Source organism: Petromyzon marinus, chromosome 2 (assembly GCF_048934315.1).
Source record: "Petromyzon marinus isolate PM22_M1 ecotype Great Lakes invasive population chromosome 2, UKy_Petmar_22M1.pri1.0, whole genome shotgun sequence".
Lineage (NCBI taxonomy): Eukaryota > Metazoa > Chordata > Hyperoartia > Petromyzontiformes > Petromyzontidae > Petromyzon > Petromyzon marinus.
In genome coordinates this window covers 1,610,133-1,626,024 of record NC_133668.1, presented here as the reverse complement: position 1 = coordinate 1,626,024, position 15,892 = coordinate 1,610,133, and the positions used below count along the sequence as shown (strand labels likewise).

The 15,892-nt window shown below is 44.8% G+C and overlaps 1 long non-coding RNA gene across 1 annotated transcript in view; it reads right to left on the bottom strand.

Moving 5' to 3' along the window:
* LOC116949728 (uncharacterized) overlaps positions 1-15,892 on the bottom strand; it is a 70,774-nt gene that overhangs the window by 46,021 nt on the left and 8,861 nt on the right. The window lies entirely within an intron of this gene.

Genomic DNA, 15,892 nt, shown 5'->3' with positions numbered 1-15,892 from the left:
ATGTAGTTTCCTTATTCACCAAGGTTCCTGTACCTGACACCATTGCAATCATTGAAGACTTGGTTCATCAAGGACTAAACACTGAGGTACCCCCCCTGGTGAGACACTGTTTAACCAATACATACTTCACTTGGAATGGAACTTTCTACAAACAAACTGAGGGCACCCCAATGGGCTCCCCCCTTTCTCCAGTTATAGCTAACATTTTCATGGAGAAATTTGAGACTGACGCCATCCAGACTGCCACTCTGCGCCCAACCTTATGGAAGAGGTACGTGGATGACACTTTTGTCATCTGGCCACATGGCCGGCCTGCTCTAGACCAATTCTTCGACCACATCAATTCCATACACCCAGCCATCAGATTTACCATGGAAGTCGAAATAGATGGCAAGATACCTTTTTTGGATGTCCTAATTAAAAAGAGACCTGATGGTTCAATGAGCCACTCTGTCTACAGGAAAGCTACCCATACGGATGCTTATCTGAAACCGGATTCCCACCACCATCCATCACAGAAGAATTCTCTCATCAAGACTCTGTATCATAGAGCCCAATGCATATCCGACCAGGAACACATAAGCAGTGAACTCAAGCACGTACACCAAGCTCTTAGGGCTAATGGTTACTCCGACTATACAATCCGCAAAGCTATCACTCAAACCATGAAGAAGAACCCTCTTGAGGAGCCTTTCAAAACCATCACTTTACCCTACATTGCTGGGATCACAAAAAAGATCTCCAAAATCTTGAATAAACACAAGATCCAGGTCCGTTTCAACACATTACATAAAATCCGTGATCTGGTTCCGTCTGTAAAAGATGTGATTCCGGACATACAATACCCTGGTGTCTACAAACTAAGTTGCCTCTGTGGTAGTAGTTACATTGGAGAAACCAAACGCCATATCTCGGACCGCATTCGTGAACATAAAGCAGACCTTAAACACGGTAGGACCAACACCTCGGCCGTAGCAGATCATTGTTCTAATTCAGTAGGCTCACATGCCATTGACTTTTCCAAGACGGAGGTTCTTTGTAAGCCATCTGGCTTCCATGAGAGATTCGTTCATGAGGCTATCCACATATACAAACACAGAGACAATTTCAACCGAGAAGATGGATTCTATCTTAGCAATCATTGGAAAGATTTGATAAATCATTTCAGTTCTTGATTGATTGTTCACGCTTACAGTGCCTTTCAGACAGCATACATAAAAACAAATTTCGTCTCCCCCCTCCTCTTCAAAAAATAGATGGACTAGTCCTGGCAAACTGCCATAGTTGCGCGTGACGCAAACGTTATTTTTATATATATAAATAAATAAACATGCCGTTTTCAAAATAAATTTATGCAAACCGACACACCTGATGATGACCGTTTGAGTTATGGTCGAAACGTCGTGAGAATTTTTTATTGTTTTATATATATTTTGTTATTTTGTTGTTTCTCTTCAACGTGACTTTACCGAAAAAACTAAGAATATGAATTACTGCAGTCACGAAAGCTTTAAATCAAAATTTAATCGCCTCTACGGGGAGGGTTTTCACATAACTTTAAGATCCTTCAACAAACTCCGGGATAAGAAAGCTCAGCTGATCGAGTCTCTCACCTTCCTGAAGAGATGCCGCGACTCTGGGGTAATACCAATCGCATTTACACTCACCTCTGCTACTGTAACTTCTTCTAATGCGAAACGAATTCTTTTCAAAACTAGCTTAGCTCTTATCTCAGAAAAAATCAGACTTATACGCACAGAACTAGATCAGTTAGACAAGACACTCTACAAATCACACTTATCATTGACGGCAATAATGTCCACATCGGATTGGGAACATGTAGACAATATGACTGCCTCTTCAGCTGCTACTATGTCGACCAAATGTAAGGAAAACCTGATTTCCAAATTTAACCTCCTATTCAACAAAAGACCGGACCCACACACCAAAAAGTTAGACGTTAATAAAGTCGTAATTAATCGCAGTAACAGTTCTATTTCCGATGGTCTGAAATCCGTTTTAGCTAAAGGTCTAAACTTTGCAGTCACACCTAAACACATACCAGTTAATGATATAATTGCCCAAGTAGACGTTGCTCTCAGGGGCCTGGGTCACATCGCTGCAGACGTAGCAAGATCTGAAATCGCTGCAACCCTCAAAAACGCTAAGATGCCAGCTAACAACCTCAGCAAAAATGAGCGTTTTGAATTATATAAATTAAAAAAGAGGAATGATATTGTAGTTCTCTCAGCTGACAAAGGCAATGCTACTGTTATCATGGACAAAATAGAATACAACAACAAAATTAAAGAATTACTCGACGATGGTAGTTATACAAAAATAAAAAGAGATCCCACCAACAGCCTCGTCACACAAACCAACAAAATAATTTCTGATTCAACCGCATTAATTGATCAATCTAAACAGTTTTTATTGAAACCTTCTGCTGCCAGGCCACCAAGATTATACGGCTTACCAAAAATACATAAAGTTGATACACCTCTTCGTCCCATAGTCTCTACTATCAGCTCCCCCACCTACAAACTAGCTCGTTTTTTGTCTGAAATCCTGCGTCCTTTCACTGGAAAGACCACCTCTGCGGTACAAAATTCTACTCACCTGGTATCAACAATCAAGGGTATTTCCCTGTCCCCAGACGACCTGCTTGTCAGTTTTGATGTAGTTTCCTTATTCACCAAGGTTCCTGTACCTGACACCATTGCAATCATTGAAGACTTGGTTCATCAAGGACTAAACACTGAGGTACCCCCCCTGGTGAGACACTGTTTAACCAATACATACTTCACTTGGAATGGAACTTTCTACAAACAAACTGAGGGCACCCCAATGGGCTCCCCCCTTTCTCCAGTTATAGCTAACATTTTCATGGAGAAATTTGAGACTGACGCCATCCAGACTGCCACTCTGCGCCCAACCTTATGGAAGAGGTACGTGGATGACACTTTTGTCATCTGGCCACATGGCCGGCCTGCTCTAGACCAATTCTTCGACCACATCAATTCCATACACCCAGCCATCAGATTTACCATGGAAGTCGAAATAGATGGCAAGATACCTTTTTTGGATGTCCTAATTAAAAAGAGACCTGATGGTTCAATGAGCCACTCTGTCTACAGGAAAGCTACCCATACGGATGCTTATCTGAAACCGGATTCCCACCACCATCCATCACAGAAGAATTCTCTCATCAAGACTCTGTATCATAGAGCCCAATGCATATCCGACCAGGAACACATAAGCAGTGAACTCAAGCACGTACACCAAGCTCTTAGGGCTAATGGTTACTCCGACTATACAATCCGCAAAGCTATCACTCAAACCATGAAGAAGAACCCTCTTGAGGAGCCTTTCAAAACCATCACTTTACCCTACATTGCTGGGATCACAAAAAAGATCTCCAAAATCTTGAATAAACACAAGATCCAGGTCCGTTTCAACACATTACATAAAATCCGTGATCTGGTTCCGTCTGTAAAAGATGTGATTCCGGACATACAATACCCTGGTGTCTACAAACTAAGTTGCCTCTGTGGTAGTAGTTACATTGGAGAAACCAAACGCCATATCTCGGACCGCATTCGTGAACATAAAGCAGACCTTAAACACGGTAGGACCAACACCTCGGCCGTAGCAGATCATTGTTCTAATTCAGTAGGCTCACATGCCATTGACTTTTCCAAGACGGAGGTTCTTTGTAAGCCATCTGGCTTCCATGAGAGATTCGTTCATGAGGCTATCCACATATACAAACACAGAGACAATTTCAACCGAGAAGATGGATTCTATCTTAGCAATCATTGGAAAGATTTGATAAATCATTTCAGTTCTTGATTGATTGTTCACGCTTACAGTGGCTTTCAGACAGCATACATAAAAACAAATTTCGTCTCCCCCCTCCTCTTTTCAAAAAATAGATGGACTAGTCCTGGCAAACAGCCAATCGTTGCGCGTGACGCAAACGTTATTTTTATATAAATAAATAAATATGCCGTTTTCAAAATAAATTTATGCAAACCGACACACCTGATGATGACCGTTTGAGTTATGGTCGAAACGTCGTGAGAATTTTTTATTGTTTTATATATATTTTGTTATTTTGTTGTTTCTCTTCAACGTGACTTTACCGAAAAAACTAAGAATATAGTTTTGATGTAGTTTCCTTATTCACCAAGGTTCCTGTACCTGACACCATTGCAATCATTGAAGACTTGGTTCATCAAGGACTAAACACTGAGGTACCCCCCCTGGTGAGACACTGTTTAACCAATACATACTTCACTTGGAATGGAACTTTCTACAAACAAACTGAGGGCACCCCAATGGGCTCCCCCCTTTCTCCAGTTATAGCTAACATTTTCATGGAGAAATTTGAGACTGACGCCATCCAGACTGCCACTCTGCGCCCAACCTTATGGAAGAGGTACGTGGATGACACTTTTGTCATCTGGCCACATGGCCGGCCTGCTCTAGACCAATTCTTCGACCACATCAATTCCATACACCCAGCCATCAGATTTACCATGGAAGTCGAAATAGATGGCAAGATACCTTTTTTGGATGTCCTAATTAAAAAGAGACCTGATGGTTCAATGAGCCACTCTGTCTACAGGAAAGCTACCCATACGGATGCTTATCTGAAACCGGATTCCCACCACCATCCATCACAGAAGAATTCTCTCATCAAGACTCTGTATCATAGAGCCCAATGCATATCCGACCAGGAACACATAAGCAGTGAACTCAAGCACGTACACCAAGCTCTTAGGGCTAATGGTTACTCCGACTATACAATCCGCAAAGCTATCACTCAAACCATGAAGAAGAACCCTCTTGAGGAGCCTTTCAAAACCATCACTTTACCCTACATTGCTGGGATCACAAAAAAGATCTCCAAAATCTTGAATAAACACAAGATCCAGGTCCGTTTCAACACATTACATAAAATCCGTGATCTGGTTCCGTCTGTAAAAGATGTGATTCCGGACATACAATACCCTGGTGTCTACAAACTAAGTTGCCTCTGTGGTAGTAGTTACATTGGAGAAACCAAACGCCATATCTCGGACCGCATTCGTGAACATAAAGCAGACGTTAAACACGGTAGGACCAACACCTCGGCCGTAGCAGATCATTGTTCTAATTCAGTAGGCTCACATGCCATTGACTTTTCCAAGACGGAGGTTCTTTGTAAGCCATCTGGCTTCCATGAGAGATTCGTTCATGAGGCTATCCACATATACAAACACAGAGACAATTTCAACCGAGAAGATGGATTCTATCTTAGCAATCATTGGAAAGATTTGATAAATCATTTCAGTTCTTGATTGATTGTTCACGCTTACAGTGCCTTTCAGACAGCATACATAAAAACAAATTTCGTCTCCCCCCTCCTCTTCAAAAAATAGATGGACTAGTCCTGGCAAACTGCCATAGTTGCGCGTGACGCAAACGTTATTTTTATATATATAAATAAATAAACATGCCGTTTTCAAAATAAATTTATGCAAACCGACACACCTGATGATGACCGTTTGAGTTATGGTCGAAACGTCGTGAGAATTTTTTATTGTTTTATATATATTTTGTTATTTTGTTGTTTCTCTTCAACGTGACTTTACCGAAAAAACTAAGAATATGAATTACTGCAGTCACGAAAGCTTTAAATCAAAATTTTAGGGCCCTTCTTATTAAAAAAAGGCATTCATGAGATTCAGTGAGGCTTTGCCGAGTAAAGAAGCAGAATGGCAATAACAGCGCCGTGGTTTATTCTCTCCCGGGGGCAGCTTGGCGCCCAGCGTGTGCTCAACGCGCTGCTTATTCCCGGACGCTATTTGGCACACGGTAATAATACATTTACAGGGTGCACCCGAGTTCAATTCCCTGCCATGGGCGACGTCAGTGTGGGTGAGTTGACACGCGAGCGGTGTGCGGGCACACGCTCCCACGAGGCCGGGGCAATCAAAAATATTTCACACAACCCCCATGGCTGGCAACGGCATGGGGGAAGCCTTCATCCAGCAATGGATGGACAAAGGTCGGCACATTATTAATGACAAATTCGTTAACATATGCTTGCATATCCCGCCGCCTAAAGGGACTCTCTCGAGCGGTGGCGTACAAGATACAGTGCACTTATTTACCAAACAACTCTCGGCTTCAACAGCCATTCCAATGGCCAATTTGGTTGCAGTGGCGACGAGAGAGCTCTGATTTTGATCATGCAGACACGGTATTCGTGTGTGTGCACTGCGGTATGGGGAGCGGTAGTGCAGCGTTTAGCGCTGCGCTACGAACCCGGCGACTCGAGTTCGATTCCCGCTAACGGCCAAAACCGGTGACGACTGTCTGAACCGGTCCTGGTCCTCCCCTAGGTCGACTCAGCCTCGAGTGAATACCTGGTTCGGTGTGTAAACATCGCCACTGGGGACACAAAGGCGGCCGGGCGTGGTGCTGACTTACCCACCCCCTTGTGTGCCGTGCCGGCCTTCACAGGTGCTACTCGCTAACAGCACTTGCCCCAACGGTCTATGAAGGCTACACGGGGGATCTTTGTCTTTTTCAGCATGTGACTCATGGCTTAAGGAGACGCGTGGGAGTTGGCGGTGGTGGTGGAGGGGGAGGAGAGGGGCGCTTTGGGCACGGGTAGGAGCTGCCTCCTCCACCTCCTCCTCCGCGCGACTGGCAGCGCGCCAGCCAGCCAGCACTGGCGGTAGTGGCACCAGCGGTGGTGCCCGATTATCATCGCCCCAGCCATCGTGACTCGCCTCTCAGTGTCAATTTTATGTTTGCCTACTTTCTGCAAGGTTGTTATGAATGGATGAATGAATGGGCTGCGTGCTCAATGAGATTCCCCGTTTAAGCGCATCCAAATAAAGCACGCGAATGAATGCGGCTTTGATTGAGCGGAGCGGCGTTGCTTGCCAGCTGGTTAGAGGAAGGATCACAAACAATGTGCACAACAGCGGAAAATGAGTCGGTGTGGATCGCCTAGCTGTGGCAGCGTTCCGTGAATGAAGATGCGAGGGGGGGGGCTGAATTTTGGGTTGAGGGTCATGCATCGTCATAGGCTTTAATTTCGGTAGGAATTATTACAATTAAGTGGAAATAAATAGGAATAGGCTCAGGATCGGCGGGACATGGATCGGTTTTTTTTTTGTCACGGGAGGCGAGTCTGTCGAAAATTTCAGCTCGTCAGCTTTCGTAGCTGCGAAGATATTAAGCGTCAAAGAATTGAAAGAATATAAACAGACAACAGGGCAAGTTCAATAAACGTGTGTAAAAAAATAACCTTGCTCAGAAAGTAGATAAGACCTGCAGATACATCGCAGTATTGTACACACGTGAGCCGAACAACCCAGGCCCTAAGCCACCCCACGCTTATCTACGTGGCAAAGAACACGGATATATTTAGGTGGAATTGTTTGTGTATAAATATCCACCGAGTGTTGCTGAGGGTTTGAAGAATGAACTCACAATCGGAAGGTCGCAAGTTTAAATTCCAATCGAGGGTGTACCTGCATTTATGAAGCATATATGACTTCTGTAATGTGTATTTGTTCTCTCGTCCACATGTTCCTCTTTCCATCAGTATAATAATCACAACTACTGCTACAAATGTCTGTCTCTAATATATACACATATATGTAACATTCATTCTCGTGAACAGAATGAAAAGTTCTGGTTCTTTACGTTATGTAGAGAAAAAAATATTTATGACTCAACGGATATGTTGCAAGTCAAAATAATCAACGACGGCCAAATTACATACAATTAAAGGTATAATTAAGGAGATACTGTCAAATCAATTCATGAATATAACATACTGCACATGATGCCAGCAGTGGCTGTTCAGGAGGAATAATATTAGTTGGAAAACAACAGCTTACTTAATGTATACACAAACATATTAATTTAAGTTGGGTTATTTTTCACGCGTGGGATTTTCATGACCAAATTCACTACTGACCCAATAGAAATGAGCCCTGCGCAGGCGAGAATACATTCAGATCCGTACGAGCCGCTTAATTTCCCCTCGATGTGTGGAATTTCTGCAACAAATTCAGCGGCCGTTAAATACAATCCAGAGCTTTTAGGGGAGTACAATCGGCGACGCGGCGTATGCGAATGCGTCTCGATTCGCTTGAGGCCAAATTATTCCTCCTCCTCCTCCGTGTTGTCCTGCTCACCGCCACTGCTGGCGTGAAATTCCACGCACGTCAGGTGATGCCGCTTCTTCGCTACGGGGATGCCCGGACATTCATTGCCTTAATCCGACACGGATCAAGATATAGTGGCGTTAGGTCCTCGTGGCCTGGAATTTAAATGTCCACGAAGCAAGAGGCCTTTAACCTCGGAATGTGTACTTACGTGGCCAAGCGCCTGCTGCTTAAAAGCACTGCACATTACCGCACACCCATGTGCTTTGTACTGACACGTCTAGATGTCGAATTTGTAAATGATGAGAATGTGTAGTAACAGAAAAATAGGGCAGGCCGGTGTGACAAAAATTATCAACGAAAGGCAAAAATGAATAACAAAAGCACTCGGCGTACGTGCGTTAATACAAAACTTCTGATCGGAATTTGCTCGTGTTTTGTTGCACGGCAATAGCAACACGCCTCGTCGCGTACACACAGGTGATAGTTTTTTGCAAAAAAAATGTTACGAGGTGAAAATTCGTACAAAATTGACGTTGCCGAATGGGAGAAGGGAATGCCGGAACGTAAGTTGCATGCATCAGTCTGGCCGAGGCTGCGTGAAGCCACGTGAGGCATTCATTTCGTACGACACCAGCGCCCTGGGTCAATGACACACCGCCCACATCAACAAGGCACTCACTCAACGCAGCCTCGCAATGCAATGATATGACCATTGCTTCAAATGTAAACAAAAGGGATTCAAATGACCCGTATGCATTGACAGCACTTGGCAGTGCTCAAAACAGCCAGTATTTCAGTGAAGCGCACTAAATCGGCCCCTATGCTCTTACGCTTAAGGCTCCAGTGGAGGAACTCATATCCCAGCACTGAGCACAAAGACAAAGATTCACCAGTAATAGCCCTAACAGACTGTTGGGGGCAAGTGCTGTTAGCGAGTAGCACCTATGAAGGCCGACACGGCGCACGAGAGGGCTCGGTGGCCAGCACCTCGCCCACTGAACACAGACATGCTGCCCCAGCAACAACCCCCACACACTGTGCCAGCGATGTGCAAATCGCTGGCACAGTGTGTGGTGCTGGTGGTGGGATCTCCCTGCCAATGCTGTTACAACAATATTAAGACAATTTAAGGCATGGCAACAGTGTACTGAACATGAGAAAATTACAAACGTAATGACTACAAAACACAATGTACGCCACTGAGTATTAATATCAATCCGTATAAGGTACTGTAAAGTATGCAACACGACCACGCACTAATTCTGGTCCAAGGCAACTTATTTAACCGCACGAGAGGCCATTGAAATACAGCGACCCGTTTGCAAATAGAAACTTGGGAAATCACGCAAGCGTTATTGTTATTTTAAAAAAAATGTAGTTACGAGCGATCACACCTGCAAACGAATTAGCACTGAAGGCAGCCTTTGAGGTCGAGATGTATCCAGGCAACGCCATTTGCTCCTTTTCACCCACGAAGCATAAACATTATGAAAAGTCGGCATGAAAAAACCCATCAGCTTAATTGACGCGGGCATGCCTTGGGTGCTGTGACGGCAATCCCTGGGAGGACAGCACCTGGTTCATTATTGGGATCGATGGGACGGGGAGACGCCAGGCCATGCTGCCTTGCGGGAGCACTGCTCTCCTGACACCACATTTACAGCAGGGAATTATTAGCAGCCCTATTTGAAGCTACACCAACCTCATCATTTTCTCATTTACACCTATAATCAGCGCCTGTTGCTGGTAGGTAAGGCAGTACGTAACACTGTCAACAAATTAATTGGTTTATAGAGTGTCATCATTAATGCATCATCGCTTTGCTCTTTTTGAGCCTCTAAACAAACATTGAATGTTCTGTAAGCAATATAACTAACTCATCATTCAAAATAAATAATCCAATATGAATATTGCACAAACCATTGTTTTATGAGAGGCATTTGCTATCGGTGCATTTCCCGATTCCCAAAGGGTAATTCCTAACATAATGATACAACCATTAGCCTCTATTATCAAGGTGATGTCGATGTGAAGTATACTCGATGAGGTTTGACATGTGCCCAGGATACACCTCCAATTGTCACGATTGGCTACATACGATGCGAAATAAGTTCAACATACATACGCACACGTGGCATATTATCGAGCATACGCACATGGTATGATTCAACATTCTTGCGTGTTGCAGCTGTCTCCTCTACAGCCTTCCTAAAACCATCATCTTTAAACTCCAAATGATCAAAAATTCCATCGCCAGACTCCTCACAACACTCGTAAGTTGAGACTATATCACTCCAATATCCAAATCGCTCCTGGATCAATGTCAAAACCTCACTCATCATTATAGAGGTCCTCCATGGACTCGTCAGTCACTACTTATCCCCTCTCATCTCATTCTAACTCATCACACACTCTCCGCTCCAGCGCTCCAGACTTTGTGTTAATGAACAATCGCCCAGACGTCCATGCTTTTAATTCCCCTGCCCCTTTTCAAGTCGAGGTTTGAGACGTAATTTTTGTTCCCGCTGCCAATGACTGCCTCTTTCTCATTTTAAAATAAATATTCCCTGCAATTTCCTGTAGAACATTTTGAGATGTGGCTGCATTTAGATGCTGTATTTTTTATTGTGATGTAATTTTAAAAATACATTGTAACAAAGGTGACAGTTTCTAAAACACGGAATGCTGGCTTATAGTTTGTAACAGTATTATTGGGGATTTCGTTGTGTTCAGCGAGCGGTATATGAAGAAACATTTCATGCAAATGCAAGGGCACAGCACGGACGCCTCCCATTTACACCTCGGTAGATATCGGGGGGGGGGGGAGGGGGTGGAGAGGTGTGCACCCGAGAGAAATCACGAGTTCACTGCCAGCCATTGTGGGTCGCTGATTAACTATATACAACGCCGCCGTGATTTACCATGCAAATCGCCAGCCAGCCTCGTCCCGGTTCCAAGCGCATGATGCATGGCCTCAACGTTTCGTTCCGCGGGCTGTGCGTGCGGAACCACCGCAGCCGCCGCCACATCGGAGGTCACAGAACTTCCCAGCTGCAAGGCCGGATGAAGGTTCTTGTAGGCCCTCGGCACTTCTGCTTCGTAGGCCTTCGGTGGTAACTCTCTACAGCTGCTACTGGCCGCTGCCCCATGTCACTGCCGCTGCTGTCAACTCCACTTGCTTCACGCGTAGCAACAACAGCAACGCCGCCTCGTCTTCCCTTGCACTGCTCTCCATAGAGAATGGGATTGTGGGGGGAAAAAACACAATTTGAAGATGTTGTTGCTGATTTTGCAATGAAAAAATCTCGAAGAGTGCATCTCCGGTGTTAATTTCTCTCTCTCTCTCCTTATGAAAAAAAGGTTAACACTGACATGACTCTGCCTCTTTGTATATACACTGTGCCTATCCTTACCATATACATATATTTATTCAAGAAGATATCTTGGCTAAAACATTTTTGATCATACATACATACAAACCAAAAAATATGATCAACATTTTTTTCGTAGGCCCTTCAGTTTTCGTGGGCCTTAGACCACACAGTGCCTACTGTGTGGCCTCTTAGGCAACACGGCCCTGCCCAGCTGCAAGTAGCGATTTACGAGTTCATCGCCGTCATTCCCAGAGAAACCCCAACCCAGTGGCCAACTTGGGACCACGGAAAATGTTCTGCCTCCGAAAATTGTCCTGATGCACCTATTACAGTCGCGTCCTGCACTCAGTGGCATCTGGGGAAATTCCTGGAACACTGGCGACCTGCCAGGAACTTCCTAACAAATTGTAGTTGCGTGAAACGACAAGTCAATAGATTCTCCAGCGCTTGCAAATATTCAAGGATATATATTTTAAAACCACATAGCATTATTAGTCTCATACGAATGACCCTTTTTGTCTGAGGGAAAAATGTAAATGTTTATTGAATTAATTCTACTTTTTAAAGTTTAAATTGAAAACTCATTTCTTTAGAACTGCCTTTTTTACGTTTAGTTTGTTGTCATTTGATTAGCACGGTTAACTGCGTACGGTGCGAAAGAAGTTCAACGTATTGGTGTGTTGAACTAAAAACTTGCCTGGGGATACACAAAAGCACTTCATTTGAAGTTATGAAACTTGTTAAGAACATTTGGGTGGGGTGGGGAAGGGGGGGTAGTTAATGTTTCCATCTTTGATTAATGGTGTAAGAGTGGCGAAATGCTTAGGGTGCTTCCATGTGCATTGAAGATGGCACTGCAAGAGCGGTTCAACCAGCCAGCCACTGCATTTGAGCGAAGGGTGCGAAATTGCGTTGATGGCCCTTCCGCCCCTCTCTCATGCAACTAGAATGACAATTTAGGCTACAGTCGCTGCAGACGTCCATACCACAGAGGCGTGGAAGAGCGTGACATCAAAAGACACGGCACTCGACTCCTTGGGATTCAGCCGTCGGTAAACCGGCTGCCATTTCAGTAGATGACTAATCGCTCTCGACTTGCGGAAGGGCGGGACGCTCCTGGTAAATCTCCCCCCCCCCCCCAAAAAAAAACACCGCCCGTGCCGAAATCGTCACGGGGGGGGGGGAAGGGGAAACGCCACCGAGAAAGGCCGCAACGTCTCAATGACAAACTCACTCAGCATAGCGGCTGGTGATTTTTGTTGTTGTTGTTGTTTGCACGCGTACGCGATTGTGACCGAACAAAAAAAATGTTTAAACAAAAATCCATCGCGCTGTAGAACTATAGGTTGGTGAACTCGGGCGATTGCAGCATTTGAAGTGCTCGCGTTTGAGCGCTTTCCAGACAAATGTCTGGCGATGCATTGGTCTCCCACCAACATTTTAATGAAGGCAAACTGTGTTGACAGAGGTCACCATGGCTGCTCCAGCGTTTGCTGTATCATCGCATGGCTAAATCAATCTCATTACCGTGTGTGTGTTCACCTCCCACTGCGCCAGCTATCTCTCTCTCTCTCTATCTCTGCATTTTTTTTTAAATGGCCTCTAAATAATTATAACTTTTAAATGATGTGTATTTTCAAAGGAAGGAAAATGGGGTTAATATTGCTCCCTAACGTTTTGTGTGTGTGTGTGACATCCGTGCAGCAAATGCAACGCTGCTACATTAATTTCCACGACAATCGGAACCGCACTTGCGGCGTTTCCCTCTGGCAAGAGGCGCGCACGCCCTCGCTTCACGATTCACGCGACTGGCTACGTACGGTGCGAAAGAAGTTCAACATACAGTGCACGCATCGGAGCTGAGCACCAGTTACCCTTCACGTGCATGCAGTAATACTCCACACGGCTGAAGAAATGATCGTGTCCACATTTAAAAAAAAGAACGATTGTTTAATCAAAAATGTAAAAATCACATTGTCGCAATAGTCACTGATGTACGATTGCTTGATGTCTGTCTGGGTCACGAGTCATCCTATCTTAGCAGGCTGTCAGCTCTTCTTGGAAGAAATTAATAGAATGGCTACCAACATGCCGCTTACATTTTTCACGATGGCGGTAAACCACCGTGGCTTCTTGTACCTTCGTAAGGCAGGAGGGACACGGCAACGGTATTGGCATGTTTTAGTTCAACATTGTTATTTTTGTCTTTTCCAACCAGTCCAATGTCGCATGGACGTCGCGTTCGTTTCTTCGGTCGATGCCTTTGATGCTTTGGACTTGACCGCAGTCACAGTCCGGTGATTCTTTGCGCTTCCATTTGTGGGTGGCGGGGGGGGGGGAGTGCAGTGCGCGTGCTTCTCCCACGTTGCGTTCGAGCGCGGTGGAGTGAACTCGGAGTCGCCGTGAGAGAGAGGGAGAGACGAGCTGGCTTGCTTCCACAGTCGGCTCCTCAATGACGTTTCTTTTTGTTTTGTTTGCCGCATCAATAGCCGCCCGCGATTCCACGCACATAGCCGCCCGCGAATTGTCACGATTTGTCAATGCACTGTTACTGTTTTGGGGGTTGTTTTTTTCCATACTTCGCCGTGCTGCTAAGTATGGGTTGGTGATGGGAGGGCCCAGAACAGGTTCAGATTGTCACCGCACACAGATGTTAATCGTGGCCAGAATTCAGACTCAGATGCGGGTTCACAGCGCATTACACGAACCACTGCGTCACCGCTTTACCCCGACATAATAATAATTGAGTGTTTTATTAACTGATGCAGTCACTGAGTTCAAATACTCTTTTGAAGCAATGCAACGCTTGGCTGCTTCCACTTCAACGAGTGGTTTTGCTTAGATGAAACTGAACAAGTCCACACAGATGAGTTCATGAACCGATTTGCTGTACTGCCAATGGCAGTGTGCCATATTATGGCCACCCACACAGTTGTGCAATTCACAAACCTTTGACTCCAAAGACGAAATCACAGGCATTTGTAAACGAGCCCGATCTCTGCATCCAGTACCATTCTCTGTCGACCAAGGGCGATATTGACCAAACCAGACACTGAATTTGCGCATGACTAGCAATTGCATTGCGTGCATATTACATTCACCAATGCGTACACACTCACACGGACACACATGCACAATTACACACTTGTAACAACGCACTCTCGACGATCAGGCACATACATATTTTAGTGACATTTGATATCTCAACTAAACGTCTAGTTGCTTGACGACATCGTTCGTGTTTTGTACGTAGAACATTGGAGAAAAACAAGGAGCATTTTTTATGCTTCTCGCTGCAATATCTCTAAAGAGCAATGATCCAGATCATCTCCTGTCTGCTTGGGAATTAACAATCGTTAAGACTAAACTAAATTAGAAAGTATTTTTATTTTACCAAGTAAGGCCCAATTAGCTATATAGCTATACTCTGGTTTTTTCGGTAAAGTCACGTAGGTAAAGTAAATGAAAACAACTAAATTAAATCACGACGTTTCGGAGGCAACACAAGCTTCCGTCTTCAGGTGGAAATCGTCACAGCAAAATAGCTGTATCAAGTGAAGAGAGCTCTTAGAGACCCGAGATTATATACAGGTTAAGGGGGAGGAGCTAGGAAGGGTCGTGGAGGGGGGGGGGGCTAAGAATAGTCGCATTTTGTTATGCTGCAGGGGGTTAGGGGGACGGAGAGGCGATGGCGAGCGGTTGTCAATAACGAGCGCAACCAACTGGAAGATATGGAAATGGCTGTTCAATTATAAGGCAGCTAAAGAGCTATATAGCTCTTGTTCAGAAGTGATATCGTCACAAATGATAGCTCAAAAATTGGCGTGTCATGCGGAAATGTGTAGCAACCTTAAACTCTAAACGCACGTTTCTCAATGTGGAGGGAAACCCCGTAGGACCCGAAGGAAAATCAACGCGAGCACGGAGAGAACATGCACACTCAAAATACACAGGCATCAGGGTTGGGATCGAACCCACTACCTCCTGTATACCAGGCGAGGTAGTTAACATCTCACCACCGTGGCAGGATGAAGGCTTCAGAAAACGTCAATGGTACACTCAATGGAATGAGCTGCTCCAAGATTCAGTGCATCCTTGCCATTTGATGTATACACATGGCCAACCATAATTCCCCAATGTGATAATATAACGAAAATTTCCGATTATTTCTTTCAGTGCCCCCCACTCAAAAGGGTTGTAGGTCATTGAACACATACAAACCGCCTCCATGAGTGTGCTTGGAGTGTACTATCACACATGTGCCATGAATGCCAACTGCAGCAATTCACAAGCAAGTGTGCACATTCCAGCAGGCCAAGCAAAAATGGCAAGCGGCAT